The sequence below is a fragment of the Hippocampus comes genome, unplaced genomic scaffold, assembly GCF_001891065.2.
Source record: "Hippocampus comes isolate QL1 unplaced genomic scaffold, H_comes_QL1_v1.1 scaffold105, whole genome shotgun sequence".
Taxonomy (NCBI): Eukaryota; Metazoa; Chordata; class Actinopteri; order Syngnathiformes; family Syngnathidae; genus Hippocampus; species Hippocampus comes.
In genome coordinates, this window is record NW_017806235.1 from 73,796 (window position 1) to 81,767 (window position 7,972).

The 7,972-nt window shown below is 40.0% G+C and overlaps 1 protein-coding gene across 4 annotated transcripts in view; it reads right to left on the reverse strand.

Annotated features, from left to right (window-relative positions):
- Positions 1 to 7,669, reverse strand: part of LOC109507435 (RNA-binding Raly-like protein) — a 48,081-nt gene extending 40,412 nt beyond the window's left edge. For 2 of the 4 annotated variants that reach the window (XM_019856864.1, XM_019856862.1), the window contains exon 1: positions 7,514 to 7,668. The gene's annotated coding sequence lies outside the window, so the exon portion shown is untranslated. Of the gene's footprint in view, positions 1 to 7,077; positions 7,138 to 7,513 lie in introns of those variants that run through there. The other 2 variants (XM_019856865.1, XM_019856863.1) reach the window with 2 other exon arrangements.
- Between the last annotated feature and the right edge of the window lie 303 nt (positions 7,670 to 7,972).

The window sequence follows — 7,972 nt, forward strand, 5'->3', positions numbered from 1 at the left end:
AATTGTCTTTGTTCTCTCTGAATCAAGACACTAAATATGGCATCCGCATGATAATTTGGAGTTAGCAAGGCAGACAATTGTTTGACAATTTTATCACGCAGTCAACCGGCTCGCTAAAGTTGGCTTCGGGCAGTAACAGAAAGAAGTGTCTGTCCCTACTTGTGTTTAGAATTAGATCATATATCTTGATACTGTACTGGCTAACAAAGATCTTAATCCAATCCAATGCAGCCTCGACACTCAATCTCTCTATACAGTACTCCTACCTCTCGGTCTGGAAAGGAGCTTGGACGTTGTCATTCGTCCTCAGGGGCTGCTGCAAAGTGGCCTTGCACAATTATGGATCCATATCATGATTGAAGCCTCACACTGGGCTGGCCCAATCAATTGAGTTCTTTGTGAAAGCCATTTCTCAATAGGTGTGTGTTTCAGTCTTATCTTATCTCATTTCTAAGTGAATCAACATACGGTGCCAAGCAAACAAAAAGAGCCGGCGTGACTAACTTTTACATATTGCACACGCACTGAAAAGTCAATACTTGACTTGTCATATTATAATCTAAAGCCGCAGGGCAAACGTAAACCGAGCCTTTGTCCTGTTATGTCAAGCTTGTTTACTTTGCGCCCTAATAGTTCATTTATAAGGCAAAACAGATTTTACAGACAACAGCAGCGGGCAAAAACACAAAAACAAAGGAAGATTTCAATAAATGGCTGGAGCACGATGCGAATCCAAAATTTGCTCTTAATCACTTGTGACATTATAAAATATTCCTTTTCTGCAAAGTAGGCCATGTCGAGCTTTGATTTGAGGATCATGACAGTATTTGATTAGAAATTTTCCTCAACACAATATCAAAGATAACCTCAGCAAAAATGCAGTTTTAAATGGTGATTTGTTAAAGGGGGGGAAAATATTCAAATCCCTCTTACCATTTGTGAAAAAGGACTTATTTTACTTGAAATCATGAATTTACGATAGCAAATCACACCTTCAGTTCATTTTCACCGACCACACCCAAGCCTGATTACCTCCAGACCTGTTCAATCACGAAATCACCTTAAGAGAACCTGTATGACAAAGTGAAGTCGGCCAAAAGACCTCAAAAAGCTGCAACAAAAGGCCATGATGCAAATAAAATAAAGAACAGATGAGATAAATGAATTGACACTCTGGAAAGGATAACAAATCATTCCTAAAGCGTTCAGACTGGAACAAATCATGGTCAGGGCCATTTTCCACAAATTGAGAGAGAGCATGGAACAAGAGTGGCCACCTACAGAAATGACCCCAACAGCACAGCACCAAATCATCCAGGAGGCCAAAAACAAACCAAGAACAACATGTGAAGAACTGGTGGCCTCCCTAGCCTCAGTTAAATTTAGTATCCATGACTCAACAGAGAGAAAGTGACAGAGCAAAAATTACATCCATGGCAACTTCCCATGTGAAAGCAACTGCTGACAAAAAAAAAAAAAAAATGTAAAGGGTCATCTTACTTTTGCAAAACACGTCTGAACAATTGCAAAGACTTTTCCGAAAATGTTCTATGGATCGACGTCCCAAAAGTTGAACTTTTTGACAGGTATAATTCTTGCTCCATCTGGCGTAAATGTAACACAGCATTTCAGAAAAAGAACATTATACCACCAGTCAAACATAATGGTGGCACTATGTGGTCTGGGGCTGTTTGCCACTTCAGGACCTGGATGACATACCGCGATTGATGGAATCATGAATTCTGCTCTTTACCAATTTTGTGACCGTAATCTTAAGTAAGTTTGGGTTCTGCAACAGAAAAATGACCCAACGATTTTTTTCTCTCCCTCAATAAAAACCTTCACTTAAAAAAATTATTTTGTCTTTAATTAATATTGATCATTTATTTGATTATGGGAAACATTTAAGTGTGACAAACCTGCAAGAAAATTAGAAATCAGGAACGGGGCAAACACTTTTACACACCACTGTACATCACTAATCGGTGCAATTCATTGCCTTCTAGCTGGCATTGATGATGTATATCCAATCTATCAGTTATATTGGGAGATATGATGCATTTCTTCTCATCTCAAAATATCCAATCTCCTATATATTTTCCATTTAAACTGACAGTATGCATATAAATACCCACTTGAGCAAAAAACAACAACCAAAAAAACGAATAATTTGGAATTGTGTCACTTAAACCATGCAGTGCAAATCTAGCCGAAGGCTATGTTCACACAGCAACTCCATTCCAATTTCTTTGCTTGTATGTGACATGTATGATTTTTGAACAAAGTGCAATTCAGATTTTTTTTTTCAAATACGTCCTGGGCCACTTTTGTATGTGGATATAAATCAGACATGGATCTGATGCGTCAGCTGTATGAACACTCATCCTCACACATCCCACTCATCAAAAGCCAAATACACACTTTGAATGCTGGGGAGACTGCTTGCGAGACGCAACAATCATCTGCGAATCTGCAAAGTTACAGGAACAATGTTGATTTTGTATTTAACTTTGATTTAAGATCACTTGTAAATGAGGCATTAAGTGGACATTTGTGGTGATAGCAGTGATTCTGCCACGCAGACAGTTCATTCCTTACACGCTGCAACGACGTGATGTTATCTTCAGTCGATATCTCCTTGAAATGTTGGGAAATGAGGAGATCGAAGAACATTGATTCCCCAAAATATTTCTACCTCCTCCCGCGTCATTCCTATGTCGGGGGTGTTCCGTTCACATTAGAAGTTGCATTTGTTTTTGCAGCGTGGAAGAGTACATAGGAAGGTTGAATCAAACAAAAAATCTGAATTGGGCATGGCGCCCTGCAGTGTGAATGTAGCCTAAGACACCGGAGAAATGGTTTAAATTGTGAGAAGACTACGTAAAATGTCTCCTTTAAGGTGAAGTCCTGAAGGGTCATTCTTCAAAGCAGCTCACGACGTCACTTTCGAAGTACTACAAGGCATTCTTTGAAATGCACCAACAACAAGGCCCGAGTACAAAACTCAACAATCTCTCAAGTAGTGTAAGACTTGAGGATCAGCACATTCTGCTGACGCACACACTTTTCACCCACAGACAGACCGGCAGGACTGTTTTCAAGTAATACCATCAAATACACACACACACACAAACATGCAGTCAACCCTCATAGACACACACCCAAATCCTTATCCAAATACCTAGCTTCTTCTAGGTCAAAACACACACTGCCAACTCGGTAATGATACATCCCGAGAGATGACCCAGAACCACTAATGGACATGTAGGCCCATCAAGAACGGCAAACCAGTGTATTTCATTCAGAGTGAAATTCCTTCGAGCGCAACAACCATATGAGCATTCCAGTTGTAACGTTCGCAACAAAAACACGCCTGACAGCATCCACCCTTACGGGAAACAAGAGACGGAAAGAAAAGAGAGGGGAGGGGGTTCAAAGATCAGAAAACAGATGTAAATCCTTTAGCAAACGCAACTGCAAATGGCTAACACATGTTAGGGCGCCTTCAACTCGCAGATCGCTAGGACAGCTCCTCGACTGCACAGGACGAGGGCAGGACAGGATACCGGCTGTCACTTGTGGCTGTCACACCTGACCACCTCAGAAAGTTGGCTAAAGTTGCGCTTTCACCGCCACCTGGATCAGGCCATCTTTGAAACACTGTCCAATTTGACCCCAAATGTTTGCATAACTCATTTTGGTTAGTTTGACTAAAATGTGAGTATACCTTCACAGATTTCTTGCAACATATACTTGCTTAATACTGTTGGCCTGATGACAGCTCAATGTGCAATGCACTCATACCCATTCGTTGAGTCGTCTTTAACTCGAAAGAAAATCTTCAATCTAGATAATCTCCGTGAATCATAGACATCTGCACGTGTCATTGTATACGAAACAAAGGCTGTAAAAGGTACGCTAAGATCAGCAGTACGTTGTTGAGGTAAACGATTTCGATCAGTTTAAATGTCGCAAAGTGAGACAAGTGACGAAAGTATACAGACGTACGAATGTAGTGTGCGTGTGTGTGTGTGTGTGTGTGTGTGTGTGTGTGTAAACTATGCAAAAATGGGCCAGAGCCTGTTAGCTGGAAAGCCAAGTGACAGCCCGTGGCATATGTTCAAGTCACCAGTGGCTTGAAGGGAATATATTTTGCTGGCTCAACCATGTCAGGTAGACACACACATGATGATACGGCCATGGCATTAGATATTTGTTTTTTGGTTATTACTTATTTATTTATTTTTACTATTTTGAAGCCTTATTTTTCAGTCTTGGTGATTGTTTTAATCAATCAAATTTGGCCAGTGTTGTTAACAAAACTCTCTCTGTGCTGTGTCAGATTTACAAAACATTGAATTTTACGTTGAATGGTTAATAAATATTTACTTATAAATTCAATTTCTTTGCTTTCCTGCCCAATTGCATAAAGGAATGGGTTTGAATCGAAGGGTTTTCTGTGGGGAGCGTGCATACCCTTCCTGTGCTTTTGCCGTTTACTTCTGAGCACGACTCTACCTTCCTCCTACAGCCCAAAAACATGCATGTTTTGATTTGCTGAAGAGTCAGCATCTTCTGAATGTGAATATGAATGGTTGTCCACCTCTCTACAGTTGCGCTGTCAGTTCACTGGCAGAATTTGTCAGATGTGTACCATTATTTCAAGAAAATGAGAGATCAGCCAGAACGTTTGTTCTATTTTCGATTGGAGTCAAATTAGACTATAAGACATTTCAGAGTAGCCTAATTACTAAGCAAAAGTATTCAATAGAGTGGAATGTTAATTTGCAGTCATTCAATAAAATGTAAAATTATAACATACTGTAAACTGAAACGAAGAACAGTCTTCAAATCTACATTGACTTTGCAAAATCAATGAAAACTGATTAAATAAAGTAAAATTTGTAGGTAACAGAGTAAAAATGTGCACCTTACCCTTACTTGCAGTGGCAGCGCTCAGTGTGATGTGGTGACAGTGCTCAGGCAAGACACGGAGTTGTCGGCTTGGTCCTCGCTCTCTGCCACTCACTGTCTATTTTGCCAGCGTATGCCCACTTGCACCACTTGTGATGGACTGCGCTGCACAGCCACCAACTTCAACATCCAGTCCTCCCTCATTCAAGCTCAGCGTCATGGGAAACGGATGGTCGTAGCTATAATTATTGTCCCTGTACTGTGATGACTGAAAGCACAGAGGATGGTTTCGCCTGTGAGTGAGTTCACCCCAGAGACACGTCAACTGAAACGCGACTAATTATGTACAATATGTTTTCTTTTCATTGGTCACTCAACCGGCAGATTTTTATCAGGGAAAACGTAAAATGGAAAACATGGTTGTTCAAATGGTATATTGGGGGAAAGAGTTTCAGTCTTTTTTTTTTTTGAACCCTTTTTAACTTTCAATTATGAAAGACACATTTTACAAGGCATTGTTAACATGTTCCCTCGTCTGCACTTGTTTGAAAGGTTCACAGGTGTTAACAAGACAATAGATGATAGAAGATTTTATGAACTCTATGAAAAGTTCTTTTCTCATTCACTTTTTTTTCAAAGCACACTCCCCCTTTTGCTTTCGCTTTTAGAGCCTTTTGACCAGAGGTGTCAGATCCAGGTCCAGAAAGTAAAAGACCTTGCCACAGTTTTGCTTTAATGACAGGTGCAGCTACTCAAACCAGCTTCCCAGAGTGCGTTTACCTGCCCTATGAGGAGAAGCAGCTGTGGCTCAAGCCATCCTTTATTGAATTGACACATCTGATTTTGACCGATCCTTTTAGACCAACAGGATATTGAAAAATAAAAAGACTCTCTTCTTTCACCACGAAATTGAAGTTTCTAGAATTTTCCGTTCACCTTTAATCAGCAGTAGAACATGGGTTAGTTTAACCAAAAACAGAAGTTTCTGAGCAAAAGGCAGAGAAAACACGTATTTTGCTAAAAATGACCCAAAAATATAAATAAAAAAATGATAGACAGCAGTATTTCTTGTTTTTGTGAAAAAAAGACCTTGTGGCAAAATCATTTATTTACAGACACACGTATGAAAAGTGCATTAAGCGACACTGGTTTGCGCCATGGCTCGAGTAGAACATTTGTTTTTTTTTACATGCTGTTTGCCATACAGTCCATGAATGGCGTCACCTTGTGTCACGATCACGACACATACTTTCAATCACCTACCGTGACACATACTCAGCACATATATTTCATGTAATGTACTGTGTATACATGCTCTGTTCAAGGGTGGGGCTTCTAAACTTGTTCGATTCCGAACATGTTTTCTCCTTCATAATTGACATGACAAATTGAGAATAACCCCATAATCCTTTACTCAAAAGCTGTGCTGATCTCAAAGTGATACAACACCGCCATCTACAGGGATCTGTTCGTCATTACAGTGTTTTAACAACCTGAATTTCTCAGACAAACTGGACAAGACTTCAAGTTCAAGTCAACTTTTATTGTCAAATGTGCTCTATGTGCAACATACAGCACAGATGAAAAAACTCCACTCCTAACTGTTGACAAATGTGTTTGAAATGGCTGGATTGCAGTTGAAAAAGCTCCAGCGCAGTGAATGTCTTAATGTTGCCTGAAGGAGGCTATATATATATATATATATATATATATATATATATATCACTCATCATCCCCCATTGAAATTGTGTAATTAACAACATCACAAAAACGTATCTCCAGTTTATGCTTGCAAGTCAAAGGGGGAAAAAAAGTAAATAAAAATCTCTATTTTTTAATTGTCTGAAAGATGGCTGATATCGTGAAAGTCTCATACATTGTACATTTTGATCTACTTTATCTAATATTTGCATTATTTCCGAATCTAATATTTTCTATTTCCTAATGTAACATTTTGTAGTATTTCAAGATCTTGATGTTGTCATGCTTTGCTGTATTTTTACATTTTTTAAAGATGTTTCTCAAAGAAACGTGTCATACTTTTTGTAATATTTGTGTTTTCCCAAAATAAATAAATGAATAAATAACATTGGAACTATTGTTTCCATATGTCCCCATTTAGAAAAGCTGATTAAAATGTCCAATCATGCAACAAAAGTTCACCTGGCGTCCGCATGAAGAACTCGCTTCCAAGTTCCATTGTCACCTGCTGAGAAAATCATGAAAATCCTCCAAAATCAAAAGCGTTTTTCACTCCCATCACCAATGCTGCAAAAAATAAAAACAATCCCAAAAAAAAAAGAAAAAGAAAAAAAAAATCAGAGTCAAATTGCTCCAAAATCAGCGCCGAAGGAGCCATCGTACGGACCGTGGGCAGGAGACGGAGCAAAAGGGGGAATGCTGCTAAAATCGACAAGCGGATCCAAAAGCATTCCGCGAGCACGTACTGTACGTGTCCTGCGTGGACGTGGTGAGGGATGAACTGAAAGCATTGCATGCGCACGACAGCCGTGGCCCGGACACCAACAACAAAACAAGAAAAAAAAAAAAAAACCCAAAACAAAAACCAAGAGAATAAAACGCAAGATCAAATACTCACCGAGCGGGAGTACGGAAAAAGAAACGTGTCGGGGCGCTTGGCTCGCAGGCAGGCTGACGCTCACTCTCTCCGGTGCGTCCGCTGGCTGCTCGCAGCATCAGCCGGCGCTGGCGTCACGTGACGCAGGAGGGGCCGCGCTGGTGTGGATTGTGACGTGTGCGCACGTGGCTTCGTTTGGGCTTCCTTTTTTTTTTTTTTTCCCTTTCTCCTCCTCTGAATGAATGGATGGAACATGCAGATACGGAAATGTTGCAGCGCCTGGACACATCATGAGGAACACATCAGATCGAATACACAATTCAGCAATGCAATCTGGATATACAATCTATTTTTTTGGGGGCAGATCAGGCTTTTCAGATATTTTCTTGTTATTGTTTTTAAGTTGGACCTGTGAAACCTTTCGCAAAACGCTGAACCGAAGCTTTATTTCATCAACATTACTATGGATCATTGTCATGA